General features: G+C 39.9%; 1 pseudogene; it reads right to left on the bottom strand.

Annotated features, from left to right (window-relative positions):
- Positions 1-6,830: 6,830 nt before the first annotated feature.
- Positions 6,831-7,587, bottom strand: LOC146454759 (uncharacterized; annotated as a pseudogene).
- Positions 7,588-15,782: the final 8,195 nt, after the last annotated feature.

The raw sequence follows: 15,782 nt of genomic DNA, 5'->3' as shown, positions 1-15,782 counted from the left end.
TGCACCGCTAACTGCACGCTCTTGGAGCACAAGCATTACCCAACCGATTACAGAAAGTGCACAGTAATTCCATTCTTACTACTTTTTGCGTCACGATACTAATTTGGCACCACTACAATATTTCCCGTTCGTCGTGGGTATAAAACTTTCTCTTAAGGACGGTGCCTACTAATACCGAAGTATTTTTGTGCGGCGTCGTTTAAGGTGCATGCATGTACGTTGGTGCTTTTTAATGTAAAAATATTGGGAAAAGACACTTCGATTTTTATGAAGCAAACCTATTTACAAATAGAAGAGTGCATAACCCTGTGGAGGGGCAAGCAAACAAAAAATTTTTTCTCGCAATATTTACAAAACTATGTACACTATATACAAAAAGGGAAAAGTGAACATGTACAGCACTTGTGTCTGCATGGCATGTTAAGCGTTGTGATAGATTATTTGTAGGCCTTTCCTCAAATATCCAGTTATTTTCTGGGATATTTAGAAAATTCAGGGCTATTTAGAGATATTTACTTTTTTTTTGGCTGAACCCTGTGTTTCCCTTGCTATTTTCTTTAAACAATACTTGACGTAACCTCAGTCAGTATATGCCATAAACAATCCAGTTGATTGGAATTATTCGGAAATAAATAATGTTAGCAGCTGCTTTACCTTACACAATTTCATCCACCTTGGAAGACGACTTTTGAAAACAACTCAGAAAACAACTAAACTTCGCTGACAGCGCAGACGTCGTTGAACCCTGACAGAAAAATTTTGACGTGGCCTATTGTTTGGCCTTCGAATCGGCGAGAGTTTTGAAAGCTCACCTCTACATGTCACACAAGCATCTTTTGTGGTTCTGGGCATTTGCTGTTTTGACCTCTGTTATTGATGTTGTTGTCATCGCTGATGCTGCTGCTGGAAGGTAAGTTTGGTACAATGTTTTCGACAGTTCCTTCGCCCTCTTCTTCACAGTTCTCTGTACGGCTCCCTGTACCATCCCCAATGAAAATCTGGGAAGAATTAATGACAACCTTTGGCTCTGTGCAGGGTTTTTCTGATAGGAATTCATTCACTTCGTCGAAGAACACTGGCTTCCTCTTTGGAGTTCCGTTTCCGGTCTTCGTGCATTCATCTTTGTAGGAACGATACGCGCTTACCAAAGTATGAATTCTTGTTTTGCAGGCATCTTCATCTCTGTCCGCGTAGCCCTCCCCTCGGCCCGTAGAAATGCGCTAATTTTTTGCCATACCGGCTTCTTTCTAGTACAGGACAATAGCTTTATTTGAGAATTTTCGTCTATCCACTTCTGAATTAACAACATGATCTCTTGGTTTTCCCAAACTCTCCCATGAGGTTTTTCTATGGTCGCCATTTCAAATGTGTTTAGTTAAACACAAAAGTTAAACAACCTCATCTAGGTAGTTTTATTAAAGACGGTTTTAGACATGTTTTGTAACGCGCCCACGTTGTGAACGGATAGTTTAACAAAACACGTTTATTAAAACAAGATTTAAACATGTTAAGAGTAAATGTCTGTAAAAACCAAAGAAAACCCGGACACAGCTCAAAATTCGAATTCGCTCATACTTTGTAGATTGATAGGCCCTAGTACCACACTTATGAAAAGGACATCCATTTAACCAAATAACCACTCGTTTACAAGAAACGAATTTTAAATTATCAACGGCATTTTTGGTCAACAAAGCCTCAAATAATGTCAACATTCATTAAGCTACCGAATCAAGCAATCGTAACTTTTGAATCTCTTACACGCAAATCCTATTCATTAAATGCTTTTTTAGTTCTCTGACTTGTAACATAGCCAGGCAACTCTTCTTATAAATATTTTACGATTTTTTTTTTTAAGGAATGCCAACGGCTTCTCTTAAAGGGTTTGTTAGGACCTCCAACAAACTAGCCATAACTACCTGTGGTACTCAAAAAATCTCACCGAAAAACCTTCTGGGGGTACAATTTATGATAGTTTTCAGTTTCTATCGCTTCAATTTCTTGGGATCTTTCGTACGTTAAGAAAAAAACATTTCTAAACTGAGCATATTTTCACTATCCGCCATTTTGAAATGAACAACAAACACACTTGAATTGTCTATAAAACTTACATTGTTTTATTCAAATAAGCCGCTTGAAACATCTTTTTGTACGAGGTATCAACTGCGGTAAATCCTTTTTATGTTCTTTTTTGTGAATTGAAATCATAACCTAAAGTGTAGCAAGTTAACATAACAAAATCGCGTCTGGCAATGGTTTTGCATAATTTCTACATTTTTGCCGTGACTCACCTCATTCCTGTCACTGACCTTCAACAAACTTGATTTCTTTGCCGTTATTTTCTTAGTTCTCGGTTTAATCTTACCTTCCCTACTATACAAGTCAAGCTACAAACCATTGTAAATCTTTCGCCGCGAGCTCAGCCGTTCCAACCAGAAATTTGTGCAGTGTTTTCGTCTATTTCGAATACAGTTTTACAGAAATTCACGTGATCAACACGGAACGTCACTTTGTGTTACTTTGCGTCACGTTCACGCAACTTCCAATACCCCTTCTTTGGCAAAACTCGCTTACGCGAACCTTGAGACTGGAAAAGGTCAAAACTGGCAAACATATTTTATAACTTAAGCTAAGCGAAAAAAGACAACAAACTTCTTGTCGCTATTTGTCTAGGAAGACGTGAATTAACTCAACGGGAACTCCAACCAATAAACCGGCAAATGGGTGGCTTACTGCAGTACACATTTGTTTTACGAACTTAAAAAAGATTAAATAAAAGTCAAGGCTTTTCAAAGCACTTTCAGGCTAAGGTTGACTAAAAATAGAAAATGAATAAATGTTTTTAAGTTGACTGTGATCAGCTTGTACCATATAACTGGGTTTTCATATACCTTATGCAAAAATGACTGACATTTTAACATTCCCGTTTGTTGCATTCACTAGCCTCGTTCAAGGTAAAATACTCTTTTTATTTTTAAACTCAATAACGAAGCTAGTGAGGCTAATTTGAATGCAAACAAAAGGATATTAAAATGTCAGTCATTTTTGCATAGGGTCTATGCCCCGACCCTCCCACCCATTTTCTTTAAAATGAAACTCACGGTCGCGCGCGACAAGACAGTTACCGTTTCGCAGGACTTTCGCGCGCGGGGCAAACTCACGCACAGCGTCTTCTATTTGTCACTCAAAAATTGTGACTGAAAAAGAACAAGAATTTATTTTAGCCCAGATTCTAGCGGAGGTAGAGAGTCTGGCCCTTCGATCGTCGTCCTTAACCTATTGCAAACACTTTCATTATATCCAATTCTGATCAAACGAGGACTGCATGAAGTGCACCAACCACACATAAACTAAACACCTTAGGGGTTCGTCAAAATAAACAGTTCTATATGAAAACGTATTCTGGCAGACTTGTCTTCACTAACACTCCTTTATTAATGCCAAATTTTTGGCAACTTAAGCTTATGTTGCACTGTCCAATTGCAGCTTACAATGTGAGATTTGGGAAGGTTATAATAATAATAATAATAATAATAATAATAATAATAATAATAATAATAATAATAATAATAATAATAATAATAATAATTATGATAATAATAATACAGTCAACTCTCTCATAGCGACCACTTCTCATAAGCGACCACCTTCCGTTAGCGACCACCTTGTAAACAACGGTTTTGTTTCTCAGTTAAATACTGTTTCAAGAGCTGTCTCGTAAGCGACCACCACTCAAATTTCTTAAGGGACCGCGACCACTTTTTAGGCCAGAAATTACACATTCTTTTGTTTTCTGTTTCCGGTAAGCGACCACACAACATAATCACGTATGATCGCATTTAAATCATTACTCAGAAGTGACAAAAGTTCAATTTTGATGACGCTTCCCCGTACTGCTGACAGATAATGACAGTTTACAGACAGAGAAGATGGCTACAATTAGATCTTTAGGTAAACGGGAATTGTTACAGTGATCTGTTCCAAAATGAACCATGAACCATGTTATACAAAGTTTCATAAGAAGAATGAAAAAATGTGAAAAAATCAAATAAATAAGTTTCTATTTGCCTGATTTTAGCTGCTAAGGTAACATTTTTTTGTAATTAATTAATCAATCCAGTATTAGGCTTAGTTTGTTGATCTTTCCCGTAAGCGACCACCTCCCGTAAGCGACCACTTTGTCGTGCACCAAGGGTGGTCCCTTACAAGAGAGTTGACTGTAATAATAATAATAATAATAATAATAATAATAATAATAATAATAATAATAATAATAATAGTTATAAGTTTGGCGGGTGTCATTTACGTGCACATGACCTTTCCCCAACAAGCTGGGTAAGCAGATAAATGAACGGTAAGTTCCATCCACATTTAATCCCAGATTCTCACAAAGCTCCCTCAACATTTTAACTGGAAAATTTGATAACTTCTTCTCGCTCGCCAAGCTGCATGACTTTATCGATCGCCAACCTAATCTCGACATTCCCGAACCGACTGAGATCAGGGTACGAGATTACCGCCAACCAATACCCAAACGTTCACGGTGCAAGGGACATATGGTCATTTCCTGGATGTTCGGCGGCGTTTGAAAACAGGTACTTCTTGCTAGTATGAGCTCGACTTCCGTTTCACAGCCACTAAATTTCAACAGTTTTTTGTGACCTGATACACTCTTGTTGCACGACACAAGAGGTAGGATCCCACACGACAGAATCCTACTTCTTGAATCACATCCACATTCGCCGCCGACCAAAAGAGAGAAAGACATTTTCCTTCTTCTGACCAGACGTATCAGCTTTCGGTTAACAGCCGCAGTTCGGAAACATGAAAGAAAAGAGTCGGCTCCGAAAGGTTGTTCATTTCAGTAAATATTCTAATAAGTCTTATTAAACTGAGAACCGGGTTTGCGAGATAACTGTCTTTGCTTCGAATTTGATGTAATGACGGCATTTATCCTTTCATGATATTTGTTTTTATTCCATTTCGAGTTTCGTTTCGACTGATTTGCTTTCTTCACTTTGCAAGAGACTCTTTAACCGAGGCACGTATTCAAACGATACTTGCCATTGCTACGGTTTCACGATTGCCGTGGGCCACAGCACACCGTTTCGGACAGAACAGGTACATAATCATAGACATTATGGAGTTCAATACACTTTGGACTTATACTGCCGTCTTGAGGTAAATTGAAGGGGTAAAGTAATGACGGAAGGCCATGTGACGTTTACTGTGAGAAACGGCCCTTCGACAAGGGTAATTTGATACAAACAGGTAAGCTTATTTCAATCCATTTCTTTGTCGGATATGAGAAAATCTGTAGTAGTCCCGAAACATTTTATTCTTGGATATTTGAACCACCAAAAAAGGGAAATTTTGGACTGACGCTTTCGAAAAAAAACAAAAAAACAAACAAACAAACAAACAAACTCAAATACATGCTCAGTCAGTGTCTGGTTCTCCAGGAAACCCATTCCAAAGGGGCAGCACTAAAAGCAGGAATCCGGAATCTGAAATCCGAAATCCAGAATCCAGAATCCGGTTCCAGCGGAAGCCTCAAGATTTAACAATTAGGTTGTACAAAGATTGCCTCCAGAAAACCTTAACAGAGTTTCAAAATGAAGATATAGACTATCAAATTTCTTTTCTTTACTGTACGCTCGATCGTTTTTAAATGTTTTAACCGTGAGACCACTCATTTTTCATTTGCGGGAAATAATGACTTAATTAGATTTTTTCTCTGGTGCCACGAATCGAAAAATATAACATTTGCGTTGACAATATTTTCAGACAATTTTTGTACAATCTAATTGATCAATCTTGAGGATTCCTCTGGATCTGGAGTCCAGTTTTCTGTTCCGGATTCCTGATTTTAGTGTTGCCCCTTAGTTTTCAAAATGGCGTCCGTCGGCAAATTTGTCATATTAGCAAACTTCAATGAAGTCGTATCACACAACTAACCGACATCCCAAAAAAATGCCAGCATAACTTTTGACATCTATCCTTTATTTGTATCTGCAGTATAGTTTGAGGTCCTAGTTTGGAGTACCGACATGATTTTTAGGGAGTTATTTTAAGGTACCTCAAAACTATTTGAGTATCGAAGAGTATCGAAGGTGGCTTCAAGAAAAAACCCATGACCGTTGTTTAGGAAGAAAATAACCGCTTTTCTTATCACTGCTGAATTTTCTAGAGACCAAACTATAAAGTTCCAGCAAAGGAAGATTTACAGTGTATTTTTAACGAACACTAGAATGCTATGAATATTGTGAAATTTTACGATCCAAATTAGCCACAAAACCAACGCAAACGTTTTTATTAAATTACTCTTAAGGAAACGAATTTTAAAACGAACTAACCCTGTTTTGTTTAGTTTGGGTCAAAGGCCTATCTATAGAAAAAGTATGAGCGAAATCGAATTTTGAGCTGTGTCCGCGATTTGACGATTATATTTGATGCTTAGGGACATTTACTCTTAAAGCTTTGGTGTGAACGGGGTATTAAATGGACAGTGTTTCTTGGTGTACTTAACAGAACCTTCGTACCGAATTCAAGGTACACTCAATACTCGCTGGTCATATAATTCCACGTTTTATTCTCTAACAACTCGCTATTACATTCCCTTCAACCGATCTCCTCCAAAAAGGTCTTGCATAACAACCGCGTCATCTCAGTTATCCGATTTCAAGATGTCAATCAATAAAAGATCACTACTAAGGTATGCATAATATTTCGCATCCGGTAATAATACGGCACTCGACAGTTCTGGTCACGCTCCCCTAAAAATGAATGTTTTTAATTTTTACTCTCTGTCTCCTCTATTTAGAACATCAAATTTAGTCAAGCTCAAATTCACTGTCTGCAATCGACTTGATTTTCGCCTTTGCATCGTCAGCTGCCCTTCTCTTTGACACACTTCGGTTGGGTTTTTGACTTATTGGTTTCAGTCACCTCGGCCGGTTCCTTGCTGCAACTCCTTTTTTTGAGTGGGCATACAAGCTAGAGAAGGCGTCGGATCCTGTTTCCCTTGAGTAGAAGAACAACTCCCCTCACAACTCCGTCTCCCCCTTTCACATGTTTAACAACCTTGGCCTTCTTCCATTCGCCTCGGTTCCTGCTCTCGCCTACCACCAGAACAATCTCCTCCACCTCAGGCATTTGTGGCTTGTCCTTTCTGATGACTATGGGCACTTCCATCAAACTGTGGACATACCCTTTCTGCCGACAGCGCCATGCGTGTTCTCTAATATTCTTCAGATGTCTGTGAAGCTTGGTAACTTCCTCCTCGTCGATCTTCTAGCCCTTGAGCATTTTGGCCCCACATTAAGACGTTTGGTGTCAAGGTTTGTGGTCTGCCATCGTCACTTTCACATCCTTCTTGATGTCAATGACCACTGCTTCAAGTAGCTCAAAGGTAAGATGTGTCTTCCCCAGCGTCTTGTACGCTGTTTTCTTAATTTCCTTAATCAGCCTTTCATACACCCCTCCCCACCATGGAGACTTGGAGAGATTGAGCTGCCAAGTAATCTCTTGTTGTGCGAGAAAATCTTGTAACTTCTCACGTCTACGAATCCGTTTGATCCAGGTTGCCATTGAAGGGATGTAGCTAAAGTTTTTAACAGGCGGGAATCTAGCAATGATAGGTGGGTTTTGGGGCCAAAGGCAACAGAACATAAATTGAGGCTGTTCTAAATTCTGTTCTGTTGTACAACGAACCAAGAGAAACCTGGGTATGACCCAGTTACGCATTATAATTTATGAATACTTTTCGCACTCAAAGAAAATGTATTCAGGCCTTATTTCATTACCGTGCGAAGCCTGAATCTGAACCAGGCTGAAATGGCTTCCATGAGAGAATGCGTACAGGGTTATGTTGTTGACATTCAAAGACGTTTTGCAAGGGGTTACCACGACAGGGATGGTTTGGATTATATTCTGTTTCGCCTTGATTGGGTGATTAACATCCTTGTGAGATATTTGGGTGCTGAGGCAATTGACCTGAGGGTAATCAATCCTCTTTGTGAGGTGAAAAACGCGATTACTGCAAGTCAGTGTACGAACTCTCACACTACAGGATTTGTATTCACAGAGATTCAAGGGAGGCCAAAGTTTAATATCCCAAAAGAACACCTGCAATCTCTTGTCAAACAGCGGTTTAGTACTCTGGCCATAGCTGATATTTTGGGTGTAAGCCGTCAAACTGTGGAAAGTCAATTTTTTTTCTTTCTGGGGTTCAATAACCACGCAATAGTTCAAAAACCACACATCAGTTCAGTGACAGTAGACCTTAATATTAATGTTATATTTTTTCCCAGATTTTATCATATGAGTTCAATAACCACACAAACAGTTCAAAAATCACACATAAGTTCATTGACAGTAGACCTCAATTGTAAGAATAGCTATAGGGGGCGGGGGTTGGGGTTTCGGGGTCAATGATAAATCCAAAGTCCAATAACCCCATTACAGTTCAATAAACACACACACCAGTTCAGTGACAGTAGACCTCAATTGTAAGAACAACTATAGAAGGAGTGTTTTTATTTTTAATTTCTTGCGACAAGTAGGAGGAAAGGGTAGAGGGTTTTACGGGGCGAGGACCATGTTAGGGCAGGCAGAAAGTAGGAATAAACGAAATAGAATTTATATATTTACAAATAATGGTAACACGGCTTCTATGTACGCATTTAAAAAACCATTGCCCACTTATTCACTGCCTGCCATTGTAATCATGTTTAGCATCAGCTGTTTAATTATGCAGCTACTTCTTGTACTTAGCTTCTCTTCCTGCTCTTCTGTCCTGCTTGTGCATCAGACCAATGGAGCAAAAACTGAACAAACCCAAAGCGCAAACTATTATTTGGTCCACTGAACAACCCTGTACCAAGATAGAAGCCCCACTTGCAGTATGAAAAAACTGATCCTGGCCTTTTGTCTGTGTCTTCAAATTTTTCTTATTTTATATCAATTGTGTAGTGGGCAATTCCAGAAAATATCCATACCCAACAATGGACGGCTTCCATGTTTTAACCCCCCCCCCCCCCCTTGCCTTCGGAAATTCTGAAATGCGTTACCCCCCATGCCCTCGCAATTCCATAATCGTGAACCCCCCCATCCCCTTCAGAATGTCTGGTTTTTCTGGGAAGTACATTTTCGACTTAGCAACGCCTATATGAACAAACAAACATGAATTTATGCCTCCTCAGGGCTGTGATCTAGCGGCGCTAGATGACAAGCTTTATTCTTCAGCGACAAGAAAAACCTACCGCTAGTGGCTAGGCTGTGAAAACTTCTTTTTAAGTCCGAATTTGGCTATAATAGTAAACACCATTAACGGCAGTCTACTCCTCTTTGTTTTCTTGCGCTGTTTTGAAGTTTACAAAGCAGAATAGCTCAAATTCAGACTGTTAAAATCTTTCAGCAGTCAAATATACCGTCGAGTCTTGTTGCGTCCTTTTATACGTCGTGTAGTGTGTACGAAAAGTGTTCTCAACCCATATGCCTCATGTAGTGTACATGAAATGTATCATGATAAAAGATCAGGTCGAGTATAAGGAAAATCATGAGACTTGTTTGTTTTGGGGGCAATTAAGGGATTTCTTACATTTTCCGAGAACATTCCCTTCCCTAAACCCTTCAAATTATTTCTTCACAATGTTTAGCCCACAAACAAGTGAACACAAGCTAAAGCTTTACATAACATATCATAACTGGTTTTATTTCTCCTTACCAAGCTTATGTTTGCTCTCTAGCAGGAATGGAAATCAACTACTAAACTGATCAGGAAATCTCCATTATTTTGCCTCATTTTCTAGAGATTGGACATCCAAAGTCATGTTTTTCAACCTAAAAGAGCTACAATGTATCATGCAATATGTAAAAATTACTTTTTTGTACGGAAAGGGACGCTATCATTATTTAAACAACATGAAAAGTGTATCTTTTGAAGATAAACTAATTTCACAGGATTGTGAATGACACTGCCAGTACTGAGAACTACTGAAGAAAAGCTGCGTTCTCAAAGAAAAACGGTCATGTGACGAGGAAGAAAAGAAAGTCCCTATGCCGGGCTTATTAACATTATCTTAAAATTTTACGATGCCGTCTGCCATTGCAAGCGTAAGACACAGTACGTACACTGCCATTGCCCCTCTTTTTTGGTCTTCACGATAGAGAATGCCTACTGTGTCCATGTCCTTGTCGTGCCATTGTATTTCTCCTTTGTACCAGCTCGGCTTACACGTTGTGCCTTTAAGTTCCTTCTCTGTCCACAACACTTTCATTTTGCTGTAAATAAAACATGTAAAGCATTTCTGGAGAAATGGAAAGTCTTTTTAGATTCTTTCTTGCTGGAAGTTGCTAAATAACATGACGAATCTGCTCGCACCATTGCTTTCGGTGTAGTCGTTGGCGCTAGCTCTCGCTTGTTTTTTCTTGGCAACGATAGAAGATTGCGAACACCAGACCTTGTTCTCCCTAGTCTTCCTCCCATTTCCCTCCGACGGTCCGAATGCTTAATTATCAGGCAGGCGTTCCTTAGAAGCGAGGGACTGGTGTGAGTTCTTTTACTGTTCATTGGATGGGAGTAACAAGAAATTTGCAAGCGGTAAGATTTATTTATGTGACAAGAAATTCATCAAGGTAAATGTGAAACCCACGTTTTACTGTTCACTTGTATAAGTTATGAGCGTAAACACGTGTCTGATCTATTGATGCTTGTCTTCTGCTTCTGCGGTCATACGTTTGTGGATAATTTATTTATGAACTACAAAAGTCCACTACAATAGCGTTTTCAAGGAACTCATTCTACACTTTCTACTCCAGAAATCCCACCTGTGGAATTTACCTGGCCTTCGGATATTCAATCGTAAATACCCCCCATGCTCTTAGAATTCCATAACTGTGAACCCCTCCTCCCCTTCGGAAATCCTAAAAGCCGCCCGTGGTATGGTATGGATATTTTTTGGAATCGCCCAATAGCAGGGAGGGGAAGTGGGCAATTATGTTCATGTTATATCACAAGGGCCACCATGTAATACTATTATGGTTTAAATCAGATTTTTAGGCACTAAATATTTAAAATAATTATCGGTTTTAATGAGTTTTTAGGGACTAAATATTTAAATTTATTACCTGTTGGTTAACTGTTTTATTCTATTTTATTAAGAGACTTAAAAGAAAACTACTTAGGAAATTAACTGGCAAATTCCTAATGACTTTTATATTCTTTATGATGCAGGCCCCATCGGCGTGTTCATATTATTCTGATTTGATATCAGCTTTGAAAGAGCAAGGAGGGGAAGCGGGCAATTATGTCCAAGCCGCATCAATAGGACCTAAATGCCATATTATTATGGTTTAATGACACTTGTAAGGCCAAATTTATTTTTGTAATAATTACACATTTTGGTTAAAATTCTTAGAGATTTCAAAGAAAAATGAATGGAAAAATGAATGGCAAATCCCCCAATGATAAGGCAGGGAAGAGGCAGCTGACGAACTAATGAAAGCAAATAAATAATGAGAACAATAAATGTGATTTACAACCGTCATTATTAATAAATATTGCTTTCTGCTCGTTATTACAAGTTGTGATTTTTGTTGAAAATTACTACAAGTTCTGCTTTTACATAAAAATTATCGATAACATTGTTCCTTATTTTCATGACCCAATAATTTGATCAGCCAAGCGGCCTAGCTGACCAGCCATTAATCGAAGCCAGGTAGCTACCCACTTGCCCTCCATTGTAGATTTTTTTACTTTTTTTGCCTTTTCAATGAGTATGAGTTGTTGCTCTTTGATTCTGGCCTCCATTTCCATTAATTTGTTCTCTCTCTTCAAAAGTTTTTGTTCTTTTTCATGGGTTCTGATTGCCTGGATGGCTTCCCTTATCTCCAGTATTTCTTCCGGTGTAAGCTGCAACAATGATGCGCCAAGCATTCTTATGTAACATTACTTTAAAAATTTTGATATCTAAAAAGATGAGCTCATCTATGCTATTTAAAACAATAAATAACGACAGTAATAGCAAAAAGTTGAATGCCTTGTCTCTTCAGGAGCTCAGAAGGCAAACAAGGAAATAGGCCTTAGGGAGGGAGGGGATATAAAATATCTGTAGGAGGCTAGGGACGAGAAATTTTGCAAATGAGCAACATGTGACCTATTTCCACACGTTTCGACGCCATGATGCCGTGGTAGGTTGCTTTTTGTTTCCTATAATTAGTACCTGCATCCTGGGGAGCCCAACGATACTATTTTGAGGAGTGTCCATGATCTTAACTGCAATAATAAGTGGTAAGTCTAATATAAGTATTTGTTACCGAAAATAATATTGAGCTCAAGTAACTTGACCTACAAGATAGTGCGAGATTTTACCTTGCAGAATCTCCTATATCTTTTGAACTGTCTTGCTTAACTGCTTAAGTGAGGCGTTGTAATTTTTTTTGATTGCGCTGAGCTAATTTAAAATTTGAAAGGTAACCGACTATTTAACAGATTTCTAGAGTGCGAGCTGAACTGGTAGGAGTATTCGTTAACTTTATAGGACTAAACGGGTTTAAAATGTCTTTTGCTATACATTCTTGGCTAAAAAAGGTATACAACACTCGTTTGATAACTGCTTGTCTAAGTAACGACCTGTTGTGAAGTAAGTTGTGTACACGACCATGTGTAGTAAGATATGCGATTTATTCTAATCAGTAGTAACCTAATATAGCGGCGTTACATAATTTCTAAAAATAACTAATAAGGGACATATATCATAATGTCGCTCTTTCTTTATCGAACAAAAAAAAAACAATTGTTCCTTAATGTGATTAACTCTAACTAATATAATATGAGTTCATGCAATTCTTTGTTCAAACATAGTCCTCAGCAAACAAAGTCCTGGAACCTGATAGGTCGCTTGATAGTACGTGCACTCGACCTTGTTACTGGCACAGAGTTGGTAGTGGGCACAGAATTGGTAGACGTTGCTACAGCTGTTCTAGCAACCGTGCTGTCTGTTTCTACGCAGCAATTCACCATCGGTTTCGACAAGATAAGATTGGTCTGAGAGTTTTTCTAGGCAGGTTCGGGGTTGCCGCGGCTGTCCTTTGTTTAGCGGGCTTTTCTTACTTCCTGACCAATGTCGAGGTCGGGTAGCACTTTGACATTTCTGTCGTGGTAGCTCTTGGCTCTCTGTCGTTTCTGGTGGATCTTGTCCATCACTCCTTCAGGAACTTCCGGGTGCAGCAGATTTGTTGCTATCGGGACTAACGTCTTTGTTCTTCTTGGCATAAGTCGTTTTACAGGGCTTGACTGCATCCCAGCTGTAGGGGTGTTTCGGTAGTCCAACAAGCTTAGCCAGGGGTCTTTGTTGTCTTTAAGGGCTTTCTTGAAAAGACCCTTGACGACTTTTACAGCTGACTCGGCCTTGCCATTGGACTTGGGGTGGTTAGGCGACGATGTGACATGCTGAAACTCCCACTGTTTGGCGAACTCTGCAAACTCATTGCTGGTGAATTGTGGTCAATTATTGGAGACCAAGACACCAGGAATACCGTGTCGGCTGAACTGTACTTTCATAAACTTGATTATCGCGGACGAGGTGGTTTGCTTTTGAGGGCTCACTTCGTCATAGTCGGAGTAATAGTCTACTAGGACTATGTAGCCCTTAGACTGTAGCGTCAACATGTCTGCAGCCAAGTGACTCCATGGTCTGTCTGGAATCTTGTGAGTCTGCATTGGCTGATGGGGGTTTCTTGCTTGATAGTCAGCACACACTTCACACTTTGCTACTGCCTCTTTGATGGCGCTGTTCACGGCAGGCCAGTAGACTCGATCTCTAGCCCTCCTCAGGCAGGCTTCTATTCCAAGGTGACTGGAGTGTAATCGTGATATCACCTCAGGTCTCAACGCATGTAAAATGATGATGCGTTGGCTCTTGAAGAGTATGCCATTGTGCAATGTAAGATCTTCTCTGAAGTTCCAGTAATCTCTGATTGATATACGGACTTGTTCTCTAGTCTCAGGCCATCCCACCAGTATGGTGCTCTTGAGTGTCTGCATCACAGGATCTTGTTCAGTGGCCTTTTGCAGTTGTGCTAGTCTTTGGTTGGTGATCTTGACTGTGTCCATCGGGTTGATTTCTTCAACTTCCAGAGCAAATACTTGGAACTCATCTCGAGGCTGACTATCTTGATGCTTTAGATATGCTCTTGACAGATGATCTGCCACATACATTTGTGATCCTGGCTTGTACTTTACTTCTAAGTTATATCTTTGAAGTCGCAACAGCATTCTCTGTAACCTGCTCGGTGCTGCTAGTAGAGTTACTTCGGTGTTCATGTCGTAGTATTTAAGCACTGGGTGGCTTGTAACTAGTTTCTTGACCTGCTCGAAAGCTTCATCATGCTGTCTTGACCAAATGAATCTAGTATCGTTGGTGGTCAGTTCTCGTATTGGCTGTGCGATCTCTGACAACTTAGGAAGGAACTTGCAAGATAGTTGACAAATCCGAGCAGACTAAATGTTTCCTGCTTGCAGGTGGGTTTGGGCATCTCGCTAACAGCTTTCACTTTATCTGGGTCTGGCTTGAGCCCATCACTGGAGAGGACATGACCCATGTACTTGACTTCTGATTTTCGGAGATTAAGCTTCTTGCTGTTAAGCTTCAGATTGGCTTCTCGCGCTCTTTTCAGCAGGTGGAGCAAGTTCTTGTCATAGTCTACAGTAGCTTCCTCCAGAGTATCACCAGAGCCTATCACTAGAATGTCATCTCATAGGACTGCCACGCCCTCCAGGTCGCTGAGGTGCTCATGTAGCTTGCATTCGAATTCTTCTGGTGCTGCACTGACACCAAACGGCATGCGGAGATAGCGGTACCAGCCGAAGGGTGTCCAGAAGGTGGTCAACTTGCTGCTCTTCTCGTCCAAGCTGATCTGATAAAATCCATCTTTGGCGTCCAAAGTGGTGAATACTTGAGCTTTGCTGAGCGTTGGGAGGACTTCGTGTAACGTTGGCATCTGGTATTTTGGCCGTTTAACTGCTTTGTTGAGGTCCTTGGGATCTAAACAGATTTTGATCTTGCCTGGCTTGATGACAATGACCATACTGCTTATCCAATCGGTAGGTTCTGTTTCTTAGACAAGAATTTTTTTCTTTTCCAGATCTTCTAATTTTGCTTTGACTTCATTGTGTAGTGTGACTGCAATACGTCTGGGCGCATGTTGCACTGGCGTGACTTCAGGGTCAACTGTGAAGTTTGCTTTTTCAATGTGTCCAAGGCCTTCAAACAGGTCTTTGAAGTCAGCAAGGATTTTTTCTTTGGTGAGTAGTGCCTTGGTTTCTTCCATTGTGTTAACTAGTGCTGTCGAATTATGGTTAATCTTCAGTAAACCAAGCGTTTCACACATTTCCGCGGACAATAGCGGCTTGCTATCTCCTTCTACAACTTGAAACTTGAGTTGGTGTTGCTGTTTGTCTTCTTTGCAAACGTTGAGTGACACTTCTCCAAGTAGTTTCATCACAGATCCATTAAATAATCTAAGTTTTACTTTACTTGATTGGAGAGTCGGATTTCCGTTCTGGCTGATGATTGACAGATCACGATGAGTGAGTACATTACAGGTTGCTCCTGTGTCCAACTGACATTCCATTTTCATTTTGTAGCGAGCATTGGCATCAGAGAACTCGAGTGAGGCGAAGAGCTGTTTTCCTTGGGCTTGCACTGACGACACTTCTTCGATTTTGAAGAAAAATTCATCAGAGTCTGTTTCTGGTTCGCCATTGGTTAGTTCGGCTAATT

This window comes from Pavona decussata, unplaced genomic scaffold (genome assembly GCF_977016875.1).
Source record: "Pavona decussata unplaced genomic scaffold, jaPavDecu1.1 SCAFFOLD_300, whole genome shotgun sequence".
In the NCBI taxonomy this organism is placed as follows: Eukaryota; Metazoa; Cnidaria; class Anthozoa; order Scleractinia; family Agariciidae; genus Pavona; species Pavona decussata.
This window is presented reverse-complemented; position numbering and strand designations above follow the sequence as displayed.